The 12,048-nt window shown below is 49.8% G+C and overlaps 1 protein-coding gene and 1 long non-coding RNA gene across 5 annotated transcripts in view; both read right to left on the bottom strand.

The window, feature by feature from the left end:
* Nucleotides 1-1,071, bottom strand: part of MAP3K14 (mitogen-activated protein kinase kinase kinase 14) — a 44,087-nt gene extending 43,016 nt beyond the window's left edge. For 2 of the 4 annotated variants that reach the window (XM_055575648.1, XM_055575651.1), the window contains exon 1: nucleotides 958-1,070. The gene's annotated coding sequence lies outside the window, so the exon portion shown is untranslated. Of the gene's footprint in view, nucleotides 1-957 lie in introns of all 4 variants that reach the window. The other 2 variants (XM_055575649.1, XM_055575650.1) reach the window with 2 other exon arrangements.
* A 6,107-nt stretch (nucleotides 1,072-7,178) lies between these two features.
* Nucleotides 7,179-9,720, bottom strand: LOC129651179 (uncharacterized). The gene is made up of 3 exons (XR_008714062.1): nucleotides 9,597-9,720; nucleotides 9,315-9,380; nucleotides 7,179-7,407 (listed from the first exon to the last, which is right to left on the bottom strand). It is a non-coding gene; the product is annotated as an uncharacterized LOC129651179 (long non-coding RNA).
* Between the last annotated feature and the right edge of the window lie 2,328 nt (nucleotides 9,721-12,048).

Genomic DNA, 12,048 nt, shown 5'->3' with positions numbered 1-12,048 from the left:
CTTCAGAAGGCTATTTTGTATCAGATCCCACCTCTCACCATTTAACTTCACTTGCTTTTTGAATTCATCATCAAGGGACAGCATTCATTGTCCTCCAGTTAAAACAATTTATATCACAGATTTCTGTCTCTTTTCTCCACTCATTCTCCAGTCCACCCTTTAGGACTGGGAGCCACATTTTAACTTCAATTAGGAAACAAACTGCTTTTTCTTAAGTTACCCGGCACAGAGGAGGATCCTGGGCAAGTGGGGCTCTTTACAAGGGGCCTCCTTCTGCCTGGTGCCTCTGGCTGCAGGCTGCCAGGGCCACGATGGACTTCCAAGATGGGATATTTTATCTGAGCCGACAGAGGAAGTCCTGAGTGGAGTGGCAAGAATTATCGAGGGGTCAGGGAGAGAAAGGATGCTGCGACCAGCCAGCACTGCCCAGCTGGGTGCTAATCGCAGGCTCCATCTCTTCTCCCAGGCTCGGGGTGTGACCCCGAGAACTTCCCAGGAAAGACCTGAGGGTTTCACTGCCTGGACAGGTGGGAGGACGCAGGGACCGGCAAGCTGGGGCATTCGGCACCTTAAGCCCAGTGCCGAGGTAAGCCCTCATTCTGGAGAACATCCAGGGAACCGAGCAGGACGGGCAGGCCTGGGCGGTGGGGCAGCCCGGCGCGGGGAAACGGGGGTGTCGGGGAAAGGGAAGGAAGGGGCCCTTGAGCGCGCTTCGGGCGAGCGTGTGGCCTGGGGGTGTGCAGGGCGAGCCCGGCGTGCGACCGTGGCCCTGGCGGCGTGAGGGAGAGCGCACCGGCGGCCAGCTGCCACAAGCCGAGGACCGGCGCGAGTGGGTCCCCGGGCCGCGCCGCCGACCCCACCGTTCCGATGCGGCGAGCCAGGCCGCAGCCCGGCCCCGGGTTGAGGAATGACCCGTCCTCTCTGCCCCTCGCCCCGGGACTCGCTCTAGTCACCTACCGGCCGAGCGCCGATCTCCCCCACCAGCGAGTGTCGCGCTCGCCTCGCCCTCGATCTCCCGCCGCCTGTCGCGGACCGCTGCTCTCTGGGCCCACGGTCGCCCCGCCCCACCCCGGACCCCGCCCCTTCACCGCCTTCCCGGCCGCCCCCGGGGCCACGCCTCCACCCGCGACAGCAAATTTGCCTCGCTTCGCGCCTCCTTGCTTTGGCCGCACCTAGCTTCTGGCCCCGCCCACTCCCCCAATCTTCCAATGAGACGGCGCGTCCCAGCCAGTTCCTTCCTACCGCCCCAAGCAACGATTGGTTAACGAGGCCCTGTTTCCAGAAATGGGCACTATTTCCGGACAGTGTTTATAGCAAAGAGATGGCTGGGCCGACGGATTGACAGAAGGCGGAGGCGGTCGGGGTGTTGGTGAAACCACACATGCGCGCTCGGCTTCTGGCAGTCTTACCGGTTGCGTTCCTCTGGAGGTTACGGGAAGGAAGGGCCAGTGTGCGCATGCGTGGGCACTCCCCGGCCTAAGACCTGGTTACCTAGGAGACCGCGAGGCGCTGTCTCCCCAGGTTTTAGTTGTGTTTCCTCTTTGCTCCAAGCCTTGGCGGCTGAGGCAGGTGTGTTGGCTGTTAGGGGGAGAGAGGCGGGGCGGGGCTATGTATTTAGAAACATTTTATTGAGCACTTACTGTGAACCTGACGCTGTAGCGTCTCTGAGGCTAAGGTTCTAGTGCCTGCCTTCGAGAAGCTTGGGGAGCTAAAGGCTTATACAGGTTACACCTGTGTGTTGAAACCCTTGTCTGATGAGAGCGTGCGGCTGGCGTGGTGCAATCCCGTCCCACAGTCAGAGAAGTAACCTGGTGTGAGCGCTGCGTGAAGCATCTCCTCGCTGGGTTTACAGGTTATGGAGCCAGAAAGAAGACTAGAGCTTTACCTATGTATAAAAAGGACTTGGAGTCTGAATATGCACCAAGGTGTCGCCAGGGCTTCTCCGAATGGGGATGGGGCGGCGAAGGGGTTGGGGAGTTGGTTTAGGGAGGTATGACTATTTTTTCTTTTCTAACTTTTGCTTTTCCAAATTTTCCAGTGTTCCCACAGTGAGCTTGTTTTTTATTTATAATAAATAAAAAAATTCCACACTTAAAAAATAGTTTGCAAAATAAAAGATATGACGGTACCTGGGCACTCCCCCCCATCAGCGGCCTAGGGCAGGCAAGTGAGGTAAGCGGCTCTAGTGGTAGAGGTAAGCAGGCCCCATTCAAGGCCGTCTGGAGAAATAAGGATTACCCCATCTCTAGACGGTGGAGCCTGATGGGCTGCCGTCTACGGGGTCGCACAGAGTTGGACACGACTGAAGCCACTTAGCAGCAGCAGCAGCAGCAGCAGCAGCATCTCTGGAAGCCTTGGAGCAAAGACCTGCTCAGGTTTTGCTTTTACTTGACCAGGGGTCAAACCCGTGCCCCCTGCATTGGAAGTGCGGAGTCTTAACCATGGAGGTGCCAGAGAAGTCTCAGGACCACTTTTCGGACAGTCGTTCATAGCTTGATGTATGTTTCTGGAGATCTGCCTCTAGCAGACATCTTGGTTGTGGGGAATTCGAAAGACCATTCATTCAGGCAGAAAACTTAACCTCAGGGCCTCATCCACTCACTCAGGCCATAGATTAGTTTTGTTTGGCTGGTGCAATGTTTTCTTAAAATTGAATTTGCATGCCTTAGAGCAGAGCCTGGAGTTCCTCACAGCACACCCCCACCTCCCTCCCCCAGTCTTGCTCTCAGCCACTTAACCTATGTCATCTGCCTGGCTACTGGGACATTTGGGGTTATGGTCCCAATAGAGCCCATGCTTCAGAGTTGGATAGTCTCTGTTTCATAAACTGGCTCTGCTACTGACTGGTGTGGGAGATGTTGGGCAAAGAAGAAGCTGGGGGGCCCTTAAAGCTGCTTCCAACCCCAGGGTTTTCATTTCAGTGACTCGGGGAGAGGCAGAGCTTGGCCAGATGGTTGCTATCAGCAAGCCTGGAATCAGAGATTGCCTCTTCCACCACCTGTTTGCCTCTGGGCATATCGCTTCTCAGGAAAGACATGGGCACAGGGCCAGAGTTTGCAGACATTCCCTGGCCTGCCTTAGCCTTCTGCCTCTTTCACTATTCCTTCTTTATGACACCCAGTGCCCATGTACTTTACCCAGCTTCCCTTGACACTTCTCTGGGTGGGTGGGATGCCCTCCCCCTAGCCATCGCCCCCCTCCTCCCAGCACCGCAATTAAGATGATCTATCTTTAAATCTATCCAGAAACTTTCGAAAACTCAACAGTGGCAAAAAGTTGGACACGACTGGAAACAACAACAGCAAAATCTATCCACTAACACTAAAGTGTATTAGTGGGAGTGAGTGAATGTCTTGATCCAGAGTTGGAACTTCCAAGAAGGAATTTCACATTAGGTTGCAGCAGAGAGCGAGCCTCTACAGGCTAGTGAGGGAGAGATTTGGGGCAAGCGGGGCCTCGTGGTTTTTTTCAGCTAGTTTCCTCAGGCCTTTCCAAGATCCACTGTGTGTGGCCTGAGGTAAGAGACAGCCTAACATCCACTCTGAGCTCCACAGAGACTCCAGGCCTTGAAATGCTGGCATCTTTTGGAAGGAGTGCTTCAGGGTAAAATGACTTCCTTCCAGCCCAGCCAGCTAAGTCACGACAACCTGGGAAGCTTTCTAGCCCCGAGTCACTTGTGCAGTCTCAGCTCTGCCCGAAATAAAATAAACTGGTATTTGTGGGGTGACTCACACCTGGAGCAGTGAGCTGGATTCTCAGCAGTCAAGGATTTCCACATCTCACCTCCGTGTTTCAAGTCTGGAAATGGAAGGGCAAGACTGCTTTTCCAAAACGAATAACAGCTTCTGTTTTATGAGAGCGTACAGAAAATAAACCAGCTATTTATAAGTGCTTTAAAAAGCTTAAAAAAAATTTTTTTTTTAATTGTGCCAGGATCTTTAGCTGCAGCGTGTGGAATCTAGTTCTCTGATCAGGGATTGAACCCTGGCCCCTTGCATTAGGAGTGTGTAGTCTTAGCCACTGGAGAAGGCAATGGCACCCCACTCCAGTACTTTTGCCTGGAAAATCCCATGGACAGAGGAGCCTGGTAGGCTGCAGTCCATGGGGTCGCTAGGAGTCAGACATGACTGAGTGCCTTCACTTTCACTTTTCACTTTCATGCATTGGAGAAGGAAATGGCAACCCACTCCAGTGTTCTTGCCTGGAGAATCCCAGGGATGGGGGAGCCTGGTGGGCTGCCATCTATGGCGTCACACAGAGTCGGACACGACTGAAGCAACTTAGCAGCAGCAGCAGCAGTCTTAGCCACTGGACCACCAGGGAAGTCCCTCTAAATGCTTTGTATGCATAATAACCTCGCTAAATATTCACTCCTATCCAGGGTTTCCCAACCTGGCACTGCTGACATTTTGGATTGGATAATTCTTTGTTGTGGAGGGAGGCATCATATATATTATAAGATGTTTAACAGCATTTCTGGGAACTTCCCCAGAGGGCCAGTGGTTAAGAATCCACCTTGCAATGCAAGGTGGACTCAGGTTTGATCCCTGGTCAGGGAGAAGGCAATGGCACCCCACTCCAGTACTTTTGCCTGGAAAATCCCATGGACGGAGGAGCCTGGTAGGCTGCAGTCCATGGGGTCGCTAGAGTCAGACACGACTGAGCAACTTCACTTTCACTTTTCACTTTCATGCATTGGAGAAGGATATGGCAACCCACTCCAGTGTTCTTGCCTGGAGAATCCCAGGGACGGGGAAGCCTGGTGGGCTGCCATCTATGGGGTCACACAGAGTTGGACACGACTGAAGCGACTTAGCAGTAGCAGTAGCAGCAGGGAACTAAGATCCCACATGCTGTGGGGCAACTAAGCCTGCATGACACAATTAGAGGTATGCTTGCAGCAACTACTGAACCATAGCGCCATAGCTAGAGAGCCCATGCACCTCAATGAAGACCCAATGCAGTTAAAATAAAAATAGATAAATTAAAAAATAAAAAGGGAGATTATATCCCTTGTTTAAAAAAAGAAAAAAAGCTCTTCTGGCCTCTGCCCACTTGATGCCAGTAACACAACCCTCCTACACCCAGTTGTGACAACAAAAAATGTCTTCAGGCATTGACAAATGTCCCAAAGAGAGCAAAATTACCCCCAGTTGAGAACCCTTAACTTCATAGAATAGGTTATTGCTATTACCACCCCCACTTCACAGATGAACAAACTGAGGCTCAGAGAACAGTAACACTCAAGTAATAGAAGATCTGGCTTTCAAACCATATGTGACCCAGAGCTCCTGCTCTCCTGCATGTGGGACTCTACAAAGACACCGTGGGCTTTAAGAAGTAAATTGGCCAATCATTTCTGTAGAAGAGTGATGAAGACTGAGTGAATTTTGTGCATCAGGGAGAGAGTGCCATTCTTGAATCATTTCTCCATTTCTGTTTGCTTCGGAAGAAAGGAAATTATAGTCTTGTTTTTATTGCCTTAGTCAGCATAGTTCACAGTGTCCAGCCACGTCTAGTGAGAAACTGGCCAGTGAATCATCTGTGCGTCTGTGGATCTCAGGCCCCACATTTTTGGGAGATCCTGAAGTTATGCTTGAGAAGAATTCGCATGTGAGGCTGAGATCAGAGGGGACTAGGGGGTGGCAGTGGATGTTCCTGAAGGAGACACAGTTTTCTTTTGCCATCGGGCCTGGCCGAGGCTGCAGCCATGGCGCTGTCGTCCTCCCAGGCATGAATCTGCCCCATTGCTGCCACACAGTCCAGAGGTATAAGGGGGGGCCAGGGAGGGAATGGATGCAGACAGTGCTGTGCTGGGACTCTCTTCCTGTGCTTCCATCAGGAATTCATGTTGCTTGAAATCAGACACGATGTAAATATTTACACCTTGGGAATTGGCAGACAATATAAACCAAGGCTACCTACCCCCAAGCTGACTGTTCAACATTTCCCAGCACACCATTGTATATGGATTCTGGACTCTGATTGCCCCTTATCCATTCTGCTTCAAAGGGGATATGGAAGAGGGCACGGCAAGCCATAGAGCTATGGGACAAGAGGAGGAGCCCTGGCCACGTGGCTGAGGAGAGAAGTGTCCATTTCCACAAAGGATGGAGCCTGGGGTGGGGGGATTCTCGAACACGGGGCAAAAATGACGTCGCCAAGAGCAGGTCCTGGGCGTCCGCAAGACCCTTCCTGAACTTGGAACCTTCCTAGGCTTCTTCGGGAACCTTGGGCTAAGGCTTGACTCAAATTTTTCTCACTTCCTGATTGGTTATCCCCTTCTAACTCACCTCAACATCATCCTTAACCCTTCCGGTAGATTTAATCCTCCTGAGAGACCCTGAAGGTCATGTGTGCCACCCCCAATATCCATGCACCTCCTTCCCTTCAGTTCTTCCCCTTTGGCTTTTTCTTCTCAACCCAACCTAAAAACAGGCCAACAAAGAAGAAAAAAGAAAAAAAAACCCTTCCCCAGCCTCCTTTCCCCTCTTAGCCACCACACTTCTCAGTACTCCTGGTGTCCACTTCATCTCCCAAAGGCGTATACTGCCTGCGGGTTGCTTTCTGCCCACCACCCTTTCTGTCTGGAGAGAGAGAGTGAAGTTGCTCAGCTGTGTCCAACTCTTTGGGACCCCATAGACTGTAGCCCACCAGACCCCTCCGTCCATGGGATTTTCCAGGCAAGAGTACTGGAGTGGGTTGCCATTTCCTTCTCCAGAGGATCTTCCTGACCCAGGGATAGAACCTGGGTCTCCCACATTGTAGGCAGATGCTTTACTGTCTGAGCCACCAGAGATCCTCACTAATTGCATCAGAGTTAAATGACTTCTTGTGGCCCCCATCTGCAGCCAGCCGCTGCTGTGATGCTCTGAGCACCTACTGTATCAGGCCCTGGGGAGGGAGTTTGGGACCTTCAGACCTGACCTTGCCCTGCCTTCAGGGAGCTTCCTGTCTAGTGTATGTGTGTGGGTGGGTGGGGGGCGTGGGTGCAGGCCTTGAACAAGTGACTACAGATGAGGACTGAAGTCATTTCAGATGATGAGGATGTTGAGAGGATGGACAGAGTTTACTGCATCAGGTAGGGGCCAGCCAGGGAAGCAGAACTCATTCTGAATTTTTAAACATGGAATTTACTACAAGGAATTGGTTATACAGAGAATGGAAGAGTTGAGAAGCCCAGGAGGAGATGACGAGGTAACCAGGAATCCACTATGAGCCCTGGCTTGAAAGAAAGCAGTGTAATCAGTGGCTGGTGGCCAGGGATACTTGGAAGAAGTTGAAACCACAGAAGAGATGCAATCCACTTCCACAGATACCGCTCAGGATTGAGCCAGGCGAAGATTCTCCTTTCCTTTCACCTTCCACCCTCTGGTCTCCTGCTCAGACCCTACAAGGGTCAGTCACCTGCAGTGCAGAGCAGAGAAGGTGAGGACTGGATTGGGACGGCAACAGCCTAGACCACCATAGGGATGGGATGGGAGACGATGAGGTGGGGACTGACTTAGTGAAAGGGATTCAGAGAAGGCATCCTTGAGAAGCTAAGCTGAGATTTGAAGGGTGAAGGGGAGTTAGAGGAGAAAATGTTCCCAGCAATCACGGGTATTTTAAAAAGACTTCAATTTTTTAGAACAATTTGAAGTTCACAGCAAAACTGAACAGAAGGTGCAGAGATTTCCCATCTACTTCCTGCCCCCACACATGCATAGCCTCCCCGTTATCAACATCAGCCACCCGAGTGGTACCTCTGTTATTATAGTCAATGAACCTACACGACACATTGTAATCACCCAAAGTCCACAATCTCCATTAGAGTTCACTCTGGCTGTTGTACATTCTGTGGGTTTGGACAAGTGTATGATTCATCATTATTATATCATACGGAGTATTTTTGCTGCCCTAAAAATCCTCTGTGCTCTGTTCATTCCTCCCTCTTCCCACCCCACCACCCCTCAAAAGCTTGGCAGCCACTAATATTTTTACTGTCTCCATAGTAATAAATAAATATGAGCCATCCAGATAATTAAATACTATTCAGTGCTAAAATGAACTATCTGACATGAAAAGACTTAAATGCACATTACTTATGTATTTATATGCATATTACTTACAAGACTTAAATGCATATTATTAAGAGAAAGACAATATGAAAAGATTACATATTATGATCCTGACTATATGACATTCTGAAAAATGCAAAACTATGGAGACAATAAAAATGGTATTTTTTCTGCCCATTCTCTTCCTGAGGTTTCACAGATACTGTACTTTCTGCCTCTATTTCTTTCTCTCATTCTTTTATTTTTTGGCCATGCTGTGGCTCTCAGGATCTCAGTCTGGTGGAATCCCCTCTTTCTCCCATTCCTAAAGATTGAGACACACTCCAAGTTTCAGTGCTAAACCCCCTACCTCTCTGTACTTTCTCCTTTGGAGATCTCATCTATTCCTGACTTGATTCCATCATTCCACAAGCATTAATTGAGTGCCTTGTGTGTGCGAGGCACTTGATTAAAGCCTTTGATGACAGTGAGGGATGAATGAGTCATGAGGCCTGCCCTCAAAGAGGAGACAGACAAGGTTGCAATACAATGTGGAGGGTGAAGGAAGTCCTGGGTGAAGAAAGAACATTTAGAAGAGATCAAGGAAGGCTTAGAGGGCTTCCTGGAGGAGGTGACACTGGAGCAGACTGCTGCCAAGTTCGCTAGCAGTGAGCCAGGTGAATGAAGTGGGAAGAACATTCAGGTGGAAGGAATAACAAGTACAAAGGCATGGAGCCAAGGGGCACATCAAGGCGCATTGAGGAATTGGGTGTGGAATGCAAAGGATGAAGAGAGAGAGAGCCTCAGGCTGGCCCCTCAGGCTGCAATCTGAACTTCAGACAGCCTTGTGTCCTTAGGCTGGACTGGGGAAAAGACATTTCTGGAACACAATTTTAGAGATGTTTCTCTGCAGTGTGAAAGGGTTGGGGTGGTGGAGCAGGCTACAAACTAGGAGGCCAGTGGGAGAGGCTTTGTCATAAACCAGGTGACAGGCGATGGGGGCTGGACTCCCACAGTGCAAGGGGATGGGAAGCAAGGAGAGACTAGCAAAATACAGAGAGATTCAGAATTGAGAATGTAAGTCAGAGCCTCAGGTGTGGATGGAAGATGGGGGCGGCTAATCCGTGCTGATACTGCTGAGGTCAGGAGCCGTAGGAGGAGACAGGTTCTGGGAGGAAGAGGAGTGTTAACTTTGGCCAGTTAATTTTATCTGAGGGGCATCTAGCCCTGTCCTTCTTGACTGTTCACTTCCACATGAACACCTTCAGCTCTGACCTTGATCCTGAGCTGCAAACTGGAATTTCCAGGGGCCCAGAGAGCATTTCCAACTTCTTGCTGCCTCTAAAAGTGAAATAAAGTGAAAGTCACTCAGTGAAAGTCACTCAGTCACGTCCGACTCTTTGTCACTGCATGGACTATGGAGTCCATGGAATTCTCCAGGCCAGAAACCTGGAGTGGGTAGCCTATCCTTTCTCTGGTAGTCCATCCCTTCTCCAGCAGATCTTCCTGACCCAGGAATCAAACTGGGGTCCCCTGCATTGCAGGCGGATTCCTTACCTACTGAGCTATCAGGGAAGCTGCTGCCTGTAAGTAGTCCCCCAGATCTGTGCCTTGTGCATCTCACTCTGTTGATGACATCACCATCCCTCTCAGGAGTGTCCTCTCCTCCTCTCGCCTGCTCACTCGAGTCACGTGGATCCTGCCTCCATAATGCCCTGCCTGTGGCCTCCCTTCGGCCCCCTTTTCCGCCAGCACCCCCGTGATGTCCCCACCATTTCCTCTCGCTTCCTGTCATTTCTATTATGATCCTTCCTATTGTCTATTGTGATTCTCTATCGCTCAAAACTTTCCATTGCCTACTGATAAGTATACTCATGTTATCTGGCTCTCAGTCCTCGCAATCCAGCCCCCGCATACCTTTTTTTGCTCTTAATTTTCCCCACTTCCCGGCAGACACCCTTCTGTACTACTCCCATTGTCCCAGACCATCCTGCATCTTGTGCGTCTAGACCCAAGGCTGTCCTGCCTACAGGAACGCATCTCTCCTGCCTCTGTGGGTCAAATCACACCCATCCTTCAAGGCCCTGATGAAATGCTTCCTCTCCACTCACTGCAATTCCCAGTTCATTGTCTGCTTCATCTCTTAACACACAGCACCCTGAGGCTGTCTGTTAAGAGGGCAGCTTTTCATCACTGTGATGCATTGGTCTTCAGTAAATATGTGTTGAACTGAATTGGCTCAAAAAACATTCCTCAGATCAGGAACCTACTGTGACTCCCCATTGTCCACCACTTCAAATCTGTTCCTAGTGGCTTCCCCGGTTCCATCTTCTAACTTTATTCCCCCGCTGTTCCCCTCAATATATTCCTTATTCAATTTCAACTCTATGCCATTCTGCCTTCCCTCCCCTTATCTACCAGGATGGATAAACTGTGCCTACCAATAAACTAATGTAGTGAAGTGAAGTGTTTTAATCACTCAGTTGTGTCTGATTCTTTGCAACCCCAAGGACTGTATCTTGCCAGGCTCCTCTGTCCATGGAATTCTCAAGGCAAGAATACGGGAGTAGGTAGCCATTCCCTTCTCCAGGGGAATCTTCCTGATCCAGGGATCGAACCCGGGTCTCCTGCATTTCAGGCAGATTCTTTATCATCTGAGCCACACCAGGAATAATAATTAATATAATGTCAGTTTAAAATGATACCTTTTAGGGACTTCCTTGGTGGTCCAGTGGTTAAGAATCTGCCTTCCAGTGCAGGGGACATGGGTTGGATCCCTGATTAGGAAATTAAGATCCCACCAGCTGTGGGGCAAGTAAGCCCACATGCCATTGAGCCCACATGCTTTAGAGCCCGTGTGCCACAACTAGAGAAAGCCTATTTCAGTTAAGTAAGTCCATGAAATTCTCCAGGCCAGAATGCTGAAGTGAGTAGCCTTTCTCTTCTCCAGGGGATCTTCCCAACCCAGGGATTGAACCCAGGGTCTCCCACATTGCAGGTGGGTTCTTTGCCAACTGAGCCACAAGGGAAGCCCAATACTGGAGTGGGTAGCCTATCCCTTCTCCAGGGAATCTTCCCAACCCAGGAATTGAACTGGGGTCTCCTGCATTGCAGGTGGATTCTTTACCAACTGAGCTATCAGAGAAAGCCTATGTGATGCAATTAATAGCCTTCACACTGCAGTGAAGACCTAGCACAGTCAAAATAATAATAATAATAGTAATAATAGCACTGTCTTTCACTCACAGGTTGTCTTGCCTGTCGTTCTTTAAAATTGAAATTCTAATTCTGTTCATAGTGGTGACCTGCTTCATTTTAAATGCTTCCTGGACTCCCTTGCAGCCAGGAAGTTCATGCAACAAAATGCTGGCCAGTGAGATATACATGGAAGTCTCTGGGTGGGGTTCCTGGTAAAACTTGGTAAAGAGGACCAGGGCAGCTGGCACATACCCTTTGTTTTATCATCCTTCTTCAGTCTAGAATGCATACTCACTGCTAGGAGGTGTAGCAGCTAGAGTTTGAGCATAAACATGAAAACTCCATTCTCTGATGGGAAAGCTGAAAGCTATGTGGGCCTTGAGTTCCTGATGACCTCATGAAAGTGTCCTACAACCATTTTCCCAGGTTGGTAAAAATTTATCCCACTTGAGAATTCCCAATGGTGAAAAATAGCCCCAGAATGGAATCACACTGTGTCAAAAGCCTAAATGTATGATGAGCATTTGCTTATGAGAGATTGTGTAACGCATGGAAACAGTAAAGAAAGACAGGTCTGTAGCCCAAGTCAGCCGAGAGTGCCACTCCTATTTCCTGAGAAAGGGAACCTTGCCTGGAAAGGAGATGAGTGACTTCATGAGCTGGAAGAGATGCTGGAAATGTCAGTCAAGGACTGCATGACTCCATTGCTGATGGACCAGTCAAGGCCAAGATATGCTTTAGCCAATCAAGATAAAATATGCTCAAATTAGGTGTAGGAAAAACCCAGGCATTAAGATTCAGAGGTTAGGGC

This window comes from Bubalus kerabau, chromosome 4 (genome assembly GCF_029407905.1).
Source record: "Bubalus kerabau isolate K-KA32 ecotype Philippines breed swamp buffalo chromosome 4, PCC_UOA_SB_1v2, whole genome shotgun sequence".
In the NCBI taxonomy this organism is placed as follows: Eukaryota; Metazoa; Chordata; class Mammalia; order Artiodactyla; family Bovidae; genus Bubalus; species Bubalus kerabau.
This window is presented reverse-complemented; position numbering and strand designations above follow the sequence as displayed.